We start from the raw sequence: 13,362 nt of genomic DNA, 5'->3' as shown, positions 1-13,362 counted from the left end.
ACTATAATTCAGGATGAGACTTGGGTTGGGAGACAGCCAAACCATATCACTTGGCTATATTAAGAATAGATGGTGGGTTGCAAACAATGGGTGGTTCTGTGCTGAATTTTCACCCTCTGGTTTTAATCTTTGGCTGTTTATTTAGGAACCATAACATGTAGCAGTGTTTAGTGATATGTTCTACAATCCATGTCTCCTGCAGGTTTTTTGCTGTATCAGTTTCCACTTTGTACTTTAGGTTACTATTGACATGCCTTAGTTCTTACTGAAGGTGTTGACAACACAATGTACTTCTTACTGTGTCATCTCTGCAGCTGATTGCAACTATTTCTTAATCAAGGATGACTGCTTAATATCTTCTCCCCCATTTTCATGGCTACCTTTTGCGTAATCAAAACAGTATTGGGACTGTGAGTAAGTGTGAAACTTCATTGCTTGGATATAATGACTATATCTGTAGCTACAGATTTCTTGATTTAATATAGAACAGAAGCCAACTAATCTCTTGTTTTGTTTTATTTATTTATTTATTTTCTGGTAGGTAAATTTGGTGCAAATGGGAAATGTGTATTTCCTTCTACTTTGGGGACAAAAACTTATTATTAGACAAGTTAACTGCGTTTGTTACAACCAAAAGAAAAGAACTAAGTATCATTTTCAGTCTCTTCCTTCCTCTGAAATATATTTTGGACATAATACATACTTAAAAAATTAAGCTATCACATTCTCTACACCATGAGGACATAAGAGATACTGTTACAGGACCTAGTCCACTTGATGAATACTTAGGAGAATAATTATAACCATTTCTAAAACTCTTTTCTTTGGTTAACATCTGTCTCATGCACTTATTCTTAGTATTTTTTACACCACTGGGATCAATACAATGCTTAATCCTAAATTATTCTGGACTGAAGATCTTTTACAGAAATGTTGACATTTTCTTTATGTCACTGGGAGAAGCTTCCTTCTAGTAAATGTGGGTTTTCAATATCCTGTTGAGGACATAGGATTTGTGAAGCCTGATTAGCTAAACCACCATGGTCTTAAACGCAGGCCTGAATATACTGAAAGCAGCAGACTTCATAAAATGAAGTGACAGCTCAATTGGTTTGACAAGCCTTTGTAGAAATATAGATTTTCCACCGTCTTTCCTTAAACCTTCCTTAACCTCAGAAATAATTCTATAATTGATGCTTGTGTAACAGAGCTCCTCTCATGGTTATGCTTGAAAAATCAAATGAGTATTTTGAGGAGTAGAGGGTTCTTTTATGAGGCAGTTGGGTGAGTCTATAAATCCAGGATGGTAGATTCTGCTTAGGTGCTGCCATTCTCCCCTCCAATGCCAGGGTGGATATCACGGGGCTGATTTGCTGAATGTGGACATGGCTGCCAAATTCTTCTTTGCCTAGTGTTCCAGGCAGTGAACACATACTGAATGACATGCAAAATAAAATCCTTTGCCAGCCCTGCTCAGCCTTTGTCAGACAGAGGAAGTAACTCTGACTGTAATCAAAAAGGAAAGAGAAAAGGGAAATGGATCTTACTAATATTTAATGAACAACTATTATGTGTTAGTCATTGTGCTGAGAAATTGTGCACACTTATCAAATTCAATCCTTTCAATAATTACAGAGGTAGGTGTCATGATTTCCATTGTTTTGAAATGGAAATGGAGGCTCAGGCTCAAAGTCACAAAGTGAGTAAGTTAAGTGATGGAGCAGGAATTCAAGTCCAAGTCTGAATCTTTAAGACCATATCACACTTGCTCTTCAATAAAAACCATTGTTACTAATCAATTTTTATATGATTTTAAAATCTATGGTACAGGTTTGGGAAAATGGCCAGAGTCATTTACCATAGATCTATTGATTTCTGTAACAGATATTCATTGAGCAGCTACTAGGTGCTGATGATATTGTGGTGAAAAAGTCAGATAAAAATCATCAATGCCTTTGTGGAGCATACATTCTAGGGGAGGAGATGATAAATAAACCATAAACATAATAAATACAAGTTTTTGCAATGAGGAAATAATTTAAACATATTTTCCTTTTTTTTTTTTTGAGATGGAGTCTCACTCACTCTGTCGCCCAGGCTGGAGTGCAGTGGCACAATCTTGGCTCACTGCAACCTCTGCCTCCTGGGTTCAAGTGATTCTCCTGCTTCAGCCTCCCGACTAGCTGGGATTACAGGTGCACACCACCATGCCTGGCTAATTTTTGTATTATTAGTAGACACGGGGTTTTACCATGTTATCTAGGGTGGTCTTATACTCCTGACTTCAAGTGATCCGCCTGCCTTGGCCTCCCAGAGTGCTGGGATTACAGGCGTGAGCAACTGCGCCCTGCCAACATTTCTTCATGATGATCTGATAATGACAGTGTTATATCATTGAAATACATTTTTAAGTGGTTTGCTCAAGTGGTATATCTTAGTCATCTCAGAATCTCAAACAACCTGATTGATTGTTTGAAAGTTGGTGTATGGTGATTTTTAATGTTGAAGGTAAAATGACAGCATATCATTTTGCAAAGACTGCCCTACAATGAAAAGGGCTCTGTTGCTATGAGTTTTGTTTTCCTAGCACGTGATGATGTGCTAGGTCCCAGACAAATTGATTATATATTATTGCGGGTTAGTCAAAAACCACATGTAAATGCTACCATAGAACCAGAAGAAATGCTGCCAGGATTGAATGTTATCAGACTGGATTGGGAATTGGTTGAAATCACTACCATTTCTGTTTTGTGTGATTTACTCCTTTCTTAGCATCTGACAGAGCTTTGAAAGTGATCTTCAGTGAGAAATCACCTATACTTTTTGGGTCCTCTGCTTAATTCAGTTATGAACTCTCTGACAGATTCACCCTAGAGATTGTCATTGCTGATGGCCCATAATTGTTATTTATGATTTTACAGTTTATTAGAATTAAAAATATGAAAATAAACCATCTATGCAGAGATGGAAACTAAACTAAGTTTATGTGGAGCTGGATGCCTTGGTGAAAATTATAAACAATATTCTTCTTACTTATATATAACCATTATCATTTTTACTTTTAAGTGACAGTTTATTACTTCATATTAGGATAAGCCTTTGGTTCTTTTTTTCATTAACCTGAAATTAGTAGCACTGTGTCAACTGACTACCCATCATGTGGTCTTCAGCTGTCAAAAGTTGGAGAAACACTAGGCTAGGTCATGCAAGGACATATGGTATTTGAAAAAAAGTTTGGATTTTATTCAAGGGTAAAAGGAAGCCACTGAAAGGCATTAAGCAGGGGAATTGCATGCTTCCAGCAGTGTTTTGTAAAGATCCTCTAGTTGTCATGTAGGTTAGAGAGGCACAAATGCAGAATTAGTGAGATCAATACAAGGCTGGTCTAGTTGAGAGATAATGGTTGGACTGGAGTGGTGGCAAAGGAGACAGTGATATTGAACACTTATTGAGTACTCACAATAAGAATCCTATAATATGGATACCACGAATGGGCCCAGTTTTACAGATGAAGACACTAATGCACAGTGAGGCATAGTAACTTGTCCAAGGTCACACAGTTAGGAGATTGCAGCTTGGATTTCAATTCATGTAATCTGATTCTAGAATTCATATTTTTCACCATTAAGCTTACTTTCCTCTCTTAGATGGAAATGAGAAAAATAGATGGATTAAAGATATATTTATGGCTGGTCATGGTGGCTCGTGCCTGTAATCCCAGCAGTTTGGGAGCCAAGGCAGGAGGATCATTTGAGGTCAGAGGTTTGAGACCAGCCTGGACAACAGAGTGAGACTCCATTTCTACCACAAAAAAAGAAAAAAAAAATAGCCAAGTGTGGTGGTGCATGCCTGTAGTCCCAGCTACTCAGGAGGCTGAGAGGGGAGGATCACTAAAGCCCAGGAGGTTGAGGCTGCAATAAGCCATGATTATGCCACTGCACTCCAGCCTGGGTGACAGAGCAAGACTCTGACTCAAAAACAAAACAGAACAAAAAAACGCTGGGTGTGGTGGCTCACGCCTGTAATCCCAGCACTTTGGGAGGCCAAGGTGGGCAGATCACCTGAGGTCAGGAGTTCTAGACCAGCCTGGCCAACATGGTGAAATCACGTCTCTACTAAAAATACAAAAATTAGCCGAGCGTGGTGACAGGCATCTGTAATCCCAGCTACTTGGGAGGCTGAGGCAGGAGAATTGCTTGAACTCAGGAGGCAGAGGTTACAGTGTGTCCCAAGATCGTGCCACTGCACTCCAGCCTGGGCAACAGAGTGAGACTCCACCTCAAAAAAAAAATGCTATATTTAGAGAGGATAGGATCAGTAGGACTTGGCAACTCATTGAATGTGAATAAGAGGAAGATGGAGGATGCAGAGGTGACTCCCATGTTTCTCCCTGCATCAACTAAAAAGTTTCAATATTTGTTGAAATAGAAGATGGAAGGATATGCAGATTTGAAGGGGAAGATGAGAGTTTAGTTTGGCAGGTGCAGGTGAAGATGCCTGTGAGACATCTAAGTGAAGCTGCACAGTAGGCTGTGGCGCATGTGACTCTGCAGCTCTGGACAGAGGCCTGACCTAGAGACACCTGTCTGGGAACTGGTAGTTTACTGGAAATGATGGGTGTGGTTTAAGATGGCCTGCAAACGACTTAGTGCCTGACACATAACAGTGGCCCAGTAATACAGAGGGAATGAATTTGTAGAGGAGCCATGGATCTTTGGATTTAGAGTGCACCTTGTAATAAACGTTTATGATATTCAAAGTTTAGCTTTCTGGATGTTAAGTGGTTGACAATGTCCACTGAAAACATTCTCACTCCTCAGATATTTCCAATGGAACTACTGTGAAAGAAAAGCGCTCTGAAAAATATCCATTTCAAACATGTGTAGGAATAGTTAAAACTATCTGTTTAATGAATAGCTCTAATTATCTGTGTTATTAGGTTACCAAGAGATAAACATCATTTTTTTTTTAAGTTCTGGAACTCACCAACATTATTTACCAAGATAATGTGTATTGAAAGCAATGATGACTTTTCTTATCTTTCAAGTTTTAATAACCTCATGTGTTTAGAGTTAAGTTTAAATACTTTTAAATTTAACTTTAAATTTAAAGAAGACTGTAGTATTCCATGGTGTATAGGTGCCACATCTTCTTTATCCAATACACTGTTGATGAGCACCTGTGTTGATTCTGTCTTTGCGATTGTGAATAATGCCGTGATGAACATATGGATGCATGTGTCTTTTTGTCATGTCCGCTGCTGCAACACAGATGCAACTGGAGGCTGTTATCCTAAGCAAATTAATGCAAGAACAGAAAATGAAATACCATATGTTCCCACTTAGAAGTGGGAGCTAAACATTGGGTACTCATCACATAAAGACGGCAACAATAGACACTGGGGACTACTGTGGGGGAGAGTAGGAGGGGACAAGGGTTGAAAAACTAACTATTGGGTACTATGCTTACTACCTAGATGATGGGTTCATTCTACCCAAACCTCAGCACCCCACAATATACTCATGTAATAAACCTGCACATGTACCCCCTGAATCTAAAATAGAAGTCAAAATTATTAAACAGAAGAACAATTCTAATAAAATATTTACTGGAATTACAATCTAAAAAAAATTTTAAAGAAGAGTTGGAAGAGTAGCGTAAAGAACTCCTATAAATATCCAGATTCACTAATTATTAACATTTTATCATATTTGCTGTATCATACTTTCCCTCTTTATATCTACATAATATTTCCTGAACCTTTTGTGAGTAGGTTGCAGTCATTGCGTTCCTTGACTTAAGCCTGTATTTTACTTAAAGCATGTACTTTGTAAGTATGGAGACATTCTTTTATATAGCCATAGTGTAATTATCAAATTCAGGAAACATAACATTTTAATGATACCCTTTCATAAAATGCAGTCCATATTTAAAGTTTTTTCATAGCAATTTACTCCCTAGTAGAGTATCTAACCTGGGATCATGCATGGCATTTAGTCCTAATGTCTCCTCAAAGCTTCTTTAATTTGGATAGTTTCTCTACCCTTGTCTTTCAAGACATTGTCATTTTTGAGGAGTATAGACCAGTGTTTTGTAAAAAGTCCTTTATTTTATCTGATGTTCCCTCCTGATGCATAACACGATTAGATTCAGGCTATTCATTTTGGGTAGTCATACTAAAAAAAGTTAGGGTTCTATGTTTTCAGTATACAATGTCAAGAGGCAAATATGTCAGTTTGCCTATTGGTGATGTTAACTTTGGTCACTCATTTGAGGTAGTATTTGCCAGATTTCCTCACTATAAAGTCATAATTAGTTCCTTTATAAATATTAAGTAATCTGAAAGAGTTAAAGTTGGAGATAAAACCTTTCCCTTAAAAGCAACATCTACAACTCAAAACCTGGTTTGCTAATTGCCAGACTTCTAGTAGAAATATGCATTAGGAATCTAGGTGCAAGCTAACTGAATTTGGTGGGGTGACTAGTGTTAATTTGTTTAACTTCTAGTATGTATTTTTTTACATCTCTCAATCAAACCGTAGGTCTAAATTGGAAGGGTGATGGTACCAGTTCATATTCCTGATGAGGTTCCAGCCCATTCTTGTAGACAGAAGAAAATATATTGTCTTTGTACCAGCCCTACTGTCCCTTATAACCTCATTCTAAAGAGAGTTTGCCTGATTATTATTCAACGTATCTCCAAATTATTTTACATAAATTACCATTGACTTCTCCCCTCACAGGGATTCTAACATTCCTAATATCTTGGAATTGAGTATTGGCTTTTGTTCCTTGTCTTTTATTTCCCATACTGATTGATCTTAGACTGCTGAAACAGGCCTTAACACATCAAGAATCTACTCATATGTATAGATACATGAAGAAATGTACAACTAAGCTTGTTTTCATTTTATTCTTGAATTAAATGGTTATTCACTCAGGCACGTTAGCGTCAATTTTAAAACAAATTCTGTAACAGCTATGAAAACATGAAAAAGCAATAAGGCTTTATGCATATTGTGTGTAAGGCTTTATGCATATTTTATCTATTTTTATTTTATAAACTTCTAATGAGTCATTCAATATGAATTTTGGCAGACTACTGTAAAATAGCACAATTCTGTGAATTTTTCAGACTCTGGTAACATTGGGTCACATTTTGCTTTGTTTCACATCTGCTCAAAGCTTGCAACAAGTTTAGCAAAATTCCTGCTGTATAAGAACTACTCTAAATATGAGAGATTTCAGAGAGAATTCTTTTTTAAGCATGAATATTTAAATAAGGTATTTGTGCTTAATCCCTTCCCATAAAATTTGTCTACTTTTTCCTGTGTTTCTAGTTGTCCGATACTCAAATGAGCACCATTGCTTTAAAAACAGTAAGGAGAAATTTATTTCACTCAACCATGTTGTCTTCATGATTGACCGTCAAGGTAAAGGAATAGACCACAAAATAGAAAGTATGTCTTTATGCTCTTCAATAGTATATCAAATCTGGCAAAGAAAAAAATCAATTTGCCTCATTTAATCTTAGGAAATTAAAGGTTGTGAAAAACCAAATTAAAACCAGGACTTCATCTCATTTGGTCAAGCACTGAGATTGGATACTTCAAAAATATACATTGCTAACATGAACAACTAATCTTAGCCCAATAGTGGGTTGAATACTTTGAGTACTGCTCTTAGAATACTTTTCTATTAAAGTCAAAATGAGAGAAACTTTTTAAAGCCTTGACTATATTGTGGTATATACTGAATTATAAGAAATTTTCTCGTACATTGGTAGACTATCTTATTGTATTCAATTATAACAAGACATGTTTCTCGTATGGGAGTATTGACAGACTCTAATACCTTTATAATGCTCCTATTATTTCCACTTCATGAAGAGAACATCAACCAATTTCAAATTGACCTCAAGCATTATTTTAAAGTAAAGCATAGGGAGTATATTAGTTAGGATAAAAGGAAAGGTACTGTAACAAAGAAACAGAAAAATACTGTGGCTTAAAGAGTAGAGAAGCTTCTGGTAGTCTGGGGAGCCTACGTTGTTGGGCAGCTCTGCTCCATGTAGTCATAAAGAAACAATGTTTCTTACATCTTGTTTCTCCATCATTTTATAAGACATTGTCTTTGTCTTTGTATGATTAAAACTAGATTGTGAGCACATCTATGTCTCAGTCTTTTAGAAAGGGAAGCGGGTATGAAGAAGCCCATGCCCAATATCTTAAAGTCCAGACTAAGAAATGGCACATATTGATTCAGCTCACGTTCTTTAGTCATGTGGTTAATAAGTGTGAGAGAGGCTGGGAAATGTAATCTAGCTAGATAGTCATGTACCCAGTGAAAATTGTGGATGAGGAAGAAGGGTTGGACATCTGACTCCACAGAGAGGCTGAATACCTTGCCTACGGTCATGTAGCTGGTAAGTGAAAGAGCTGAGATTCAAAACCAGGCAATCTTGTTCCAGAGAACACGAGATTAAATACCTTTTTAGTTTTCATTGCTGCATAATAACCAATTCAAAATGCAGTAATTTGTTCTGATTCTGTGGATTGGGTAGGTGGTTCTCCCGTTGCCTGAGCATACTTGTGTGGCTACATTGAGCTGGCAGGTTGGTTTAAAACAAATTCTACTCCTGGGTATTTACCCAAGAGAATGAAAATATATGTCATAAAAGACGTGTTTATGAATATTCATATCAGCTTTATTTGTAATAGCCCCAAAAGCCTGAGAATAAACCACATATACATCCACAGAAAAATAGAAAAATAATAGAAAAATATTTATACAATGGAACACTACACAACAATGAGAATAAATAATTATGACTAAATGTAACAATATGGGTAAATCTTAGAGGTATAATGTTGAGGGAAAGTAGCCAGCCTCCCTGACCCTAAAAGCATACCATTGTATTATTTCTTTTATATGAAGTTTAAGAGCAGGGAGAACTATGCTAGGTGCTAGAAATCAGAATAATTTTTGCCTCTGTGGAGAGGAATAGGAGGGGCAAAGTAAACTTTCTGGAGCAACTGAAATGCTCTGTTTCTTGATTGGGATGTGGGTTAAGTGGGTTTGTAATTGTCAAAATTTATGAAACTATACATTTAAGATCTGTGCCTTTAATGCAAATCATAATTCAATTAAAAAATAAAAAAGTACATGATAAGGAATTGAATGTTACAAAAAAATTTGTAAAAACCCTTTTATAATCAGTGTTCTATAATGCAACATATACAGTTTCTTCAAAGTTAACCTGTACTGATAATTATATAACAAAAATGTATTGAGGGCCTCCTGTATGTGAGACATGTTCTAGGAATTAAACATGGCAAAAAATAGCCTTGCTTTCATGTGCTTTACATTTTAGGAGGGTAAAGGTGGTAGTGGTGGTGGGTGGGTGGCGGGAGAAGCAAAGGATACATGAGCAAACAATGTAATAAATAAGATAATTTCAGATGTGCGTCATGAAGAAAACTGTGACTAGGAGAAGGGGTAGGAGAAACATTTTCGACCAGATGGTGAGGAAAGACTTCTTTGAGAAGATGACATTTGAGTTGAGTCTTATGTAATAAGAAGGAGCCAGCTCTGTGAAGATCTGTGGGAAGAGTTTTCCAGGCACAGGGAAGAGCCAATGTACCGGCCCTACATTGACAATAAGTGTGGCACATTGAAAAAGCTTCAGTCGGCCTCTGAGACAAGAGCATCGCAGGCAACGGGAGAAGGGTGATCTTGTTTCTGCTACTTAAGCTGTGTGGATTCTCACCGATTGTTTTGAGTATAAATAAATATTCCTTGTTCGTGTCCAGATTACTTTATGGGGATGCAAAGTTTGCATGAGAATATGGTTTTCAAACTCCTAAGAACTAAATGCATTCTAGTTACTATTGCTATGATTAAAAAATTTTAAATATTCACGTGTTTTCATCAGTAAATCCTACTTTGCTTTTTTATGGCTTAGTAATGTAAATTACAGTGGGGCAGGTAGAAAACCATAGCCAAAAGAAGAAGAAAAAAAACTCCCTGTGGTTGTTTATAACTGGGTATAATCTTAGTAATATAACAGGGTGTAATATATATTAATCAACCATGTTGCATTGTTCTGAAAATTGATGTCACTACTCTATTTCATGTCACTTAATATGTACCGTGATATTCATTTTAAAGGCTACATAGTGGCCCTCTGGACAGGATATGTAATAATTCATGAATTGATTCTGTAATCTTGAACATTTAGGTTGTTCTCTACTCTTCATCATTAACATTTGTGCATCTTTGTGCCTATCCCTAATTACTTTTTTTAGGATAGTTTTTGGAATTGAATGTGCTTTGGATATATACTTCTTAATTGACCTTCTCATTGTCTATATCAATATAATGAACTATTTCAATGTAACTTTTTCCTTTATGAAAGTTACCTGGAAAAAATGATAGCCTCCTATTGTTTTGTAGGCACGTTCTGAACCAGGAAATGTGATGTTTTGATTTTTAGAAAATCAGATCCAAGACAATAGCTTTGAAAAAACAAAACAAAAAGGAATGGTTATGCTCCAGTGGAAAAGTCGTGGCTCAGGGATTGACCCATTATGCTTCCTTCTTCCTGTTTGGCTGGTGTGTTACTGCAACCATTATATGGTTTTATTATGAGGGGAAAGAATGAGAAGGACACAGTGTGTAATAGGATGAAGGGAATATATTGAGACAGAGCCTAGGAACAGGGCACAGGAGAAAGAAGGAACATACTGTGATAGGCAGAATAATAGCCCCAAAGATGGCCACATCTAATCTTCTGGACCTGTGAATGTGTTACTATGCATGTCAAAAGTGACTTTGAAGCTGTGATTACATTAAGGATCTTGAGATAGAGAGTATTATTCTGGATTATCCAGGTGGAATCAATGTAATCAAAGGAGTCCTTGTAAGCGAAAGAGAGAGGCTTGAGAATCAGAGTCACAGAAGGAGCTGTGATGACAGAAGTAGAGATCAAAGTAATGAAATTGCCGGTAGAAGGAGGCTACAAGCCAAAGAATGGGGGCAGCCTCTAGAAGCTGGAAAAGCCGAGGAAGCCTGTTCTCCCCTAGAGCCTCCAAAAGGAAACTGGCCCTGCTGACACCTTGATTTTAGCCCAGGAATGTCCATTTGGACTTCTTATCTCCAGAATTGTAAGCTAATAAATTTGTTTTGTTTTAAGCCACTAAACTTGTGGTAATTTGTTACAGCAGCAGTAGGAAACTAGTACAGATGCTGAATTTGATGGGAGGAGTTAGGGAATGATGTAATTTTGGAAGAATGTGAATATTTGCAAAATGAGTTTGATATTTAGGTGAAGAAACAATGACGGAAGAAGGTCAACTATGTGTGAAACTGCAGGGATGGGTAGAGAAGAGTGAGACTGACTTCAAGGCAAGATTACCATCCCCTGCTGTCTTTTCTCAGCTATGCAGTTTTCTTTCACAGCACAGCTTGAAGTTAAATGTATATTTGTGCAATTATTCATTTAATCGTTGTATTTCCCTTTAGCAAATCGTATGAGGGTAGGAACTGTCTGCCTTGATCATCACAACCTCTTGAGCAGCCACATAATAACTAATAATGAACAAATAGGTATGATAAAGATTGAAATGAACGAGTGAATTGGGAGAAGATACCCATAGGTAAACAAAAAATAATAGTCCAATAGAGGGAAGCCTAACATATAGCCAATTTCTTGGAGACGTAAAACTCTTTACATTGTCCTATAGTGATTTTCAGCCATGAAGGCTAACCCTAGCATACTGTTTTCTTTTGCTGTTTTGGTGTAGTGACTGTTTAAGAGCAGGTAAGGGCTTTGGAACTAGACTTCTTTGGTTCAAATTCATATAGCTATGCATACTGTCCCATACATACTTAAGTATATCCCTAACATACTTAAATGTATACTTGTCAGTTTAGCTGGGCTAAAGTACAGCAAAGTGGCCGATTGTCCACCCACCCATTCATCCATCCATCCATCCATCCATCCATCATCCAGTTTAGTTTGATGGTTAGGAGTATAAGCTGTGAAGACAGATACCCGGGGTTCAATCTCAGTTCTGCCAGTTAATATGGGACCTTGGGCAAGTTACTTGAAACTCAGTTTTTTGATCATAAAAAGGGATGCTAACATGGTTGTTGTAAGCATTAAATATAAAGCAATTAGAATCATTCCTGGCACTTAGTTATTGATAAATATTATTTTGTATTATTACTAGAGGTTGAATAAAATAGATTTTGGTTTAATAGAACCAAAGACCAGATCTCCACTATTTAGCTGTGTGACTGCAGCCAGACTTTACATCTCTGGTTGGGGGAAGGGATTGTATTGAGCCAGTGATTCTTGATCTTTGTTGGGCATATCAACTATCTGAAGGTCCTTTTAAGATGCTGATTCTGATTCAGTAGGTCTGAGGTGGAGGATAAGATTCTGCACCTCTAACAAGCTCCCTGATGATGCTGATGTTGGTGGTTCATGGACTACACTTTGAGTAGCCAGGAACTAGGCAACCTCTCAAGCTCTTTCTTGCTTCAATATTTCTGTTATTGATATCACCATCCTGCTAGTCTCTGTGCTATATAAATAAACCTCGGAGTTTACTTTTTCTGTCTTCTTATTGCCTAAATCCAGTTTTTCTTTTTACTGCTTTTGTTTGTTTCTTTAAAATGTCTCTTTAGTGTCTATTAAAACAGAATTATAATATATTTAGAAAATTGCCATAACTGCTCAATTATGCCACCCTTAAAAGTTGTTACAAAGAACATCAATTACATGGCAAAACTTGTATAATTTAATATTGTACATATATAAACATATATCATGTATGATTAAATCTAGGTGTAAGCCCAACTCCCCAGAATTCTATATACAAGAAAAAAAGGGAAAGAAGGCAATGCCCCACATGGTCTGAGTTTGGATGGAAGAAGTATGATTCTCTCTAGGTATGTATATATTTCTTTCTCTTTCTATATTTTCTTTAATGAGTATGTATCACTTAGAAAATGAAAACGTTGTTTTCAAAGAATTACCAGAACTGAAATCCTTCTAATTCACAGGTATTTCTGGATCCTTAGGGATGGTCACTCTCCATTCTTTCATAAGTATCTTTATAGGCTCTTCTCTTCATTTTTAATCTTCAGGTCTCACTGACAGAAAAGGCCCCACTCTCCAAAAAAGATTTTTCTTTTCATCTCCTTTGTGAATAGAAACTCATATTTTCCCCCAGGTCTTTCCTGACAAAAGAGTTTAATCTCTTCCTCAAACTATTAACATGGTGACAGAACACTGGTCCCTACAAGGTGTGGTTTTACTTCTAATGGCTACCAAGGGCCAGGGACCAGAGTTCT

The 13,362-nt window shown here is 36.9% G+C and overlaps 1 long non-coding RNA gene across 1 annotated transcript in view; it reads left to right on the top strand.

The window, feature by feature from the left end:
* Nucleotides 1-12,950, top strand: part of LOC129012450 (uncharacterized) — a 37,633-nt gene extending 24,683 nt beyond the window's left edge. Inside the window, exon 4 of the long non-coding RNA XR_008493608.2 lies at nucleotides 12,854-12,950. This is a non-coding gene — a long non-coding RNA (uncharacterized LOC129012450). The remainder of the gene's footprint in view (nucleotides 1-12,853) is intronic.
* Nucleotides 12,951-13,362: the final 412 nt, after the last annotated feature.

The sequence above is a fragment of the Pongo pygmaeus genome, chromosome 15 (assembly GCF_028885625.2).
Source record: "Pongo pygmaeus isolate AG05252 chromosome 15, NHGRI_mPonPyg2-v2.0_pri, whole genome shotgun sequence".
Lineage (NCBI taxonomy): Eukaryota > Metazoa > Chordata > Mammalia > Primates > Hominidae > Pongo > Pongo pygmaeus.
This window is presented reverse-complemented; position numbering and strand designations above follow the sequence as displayed.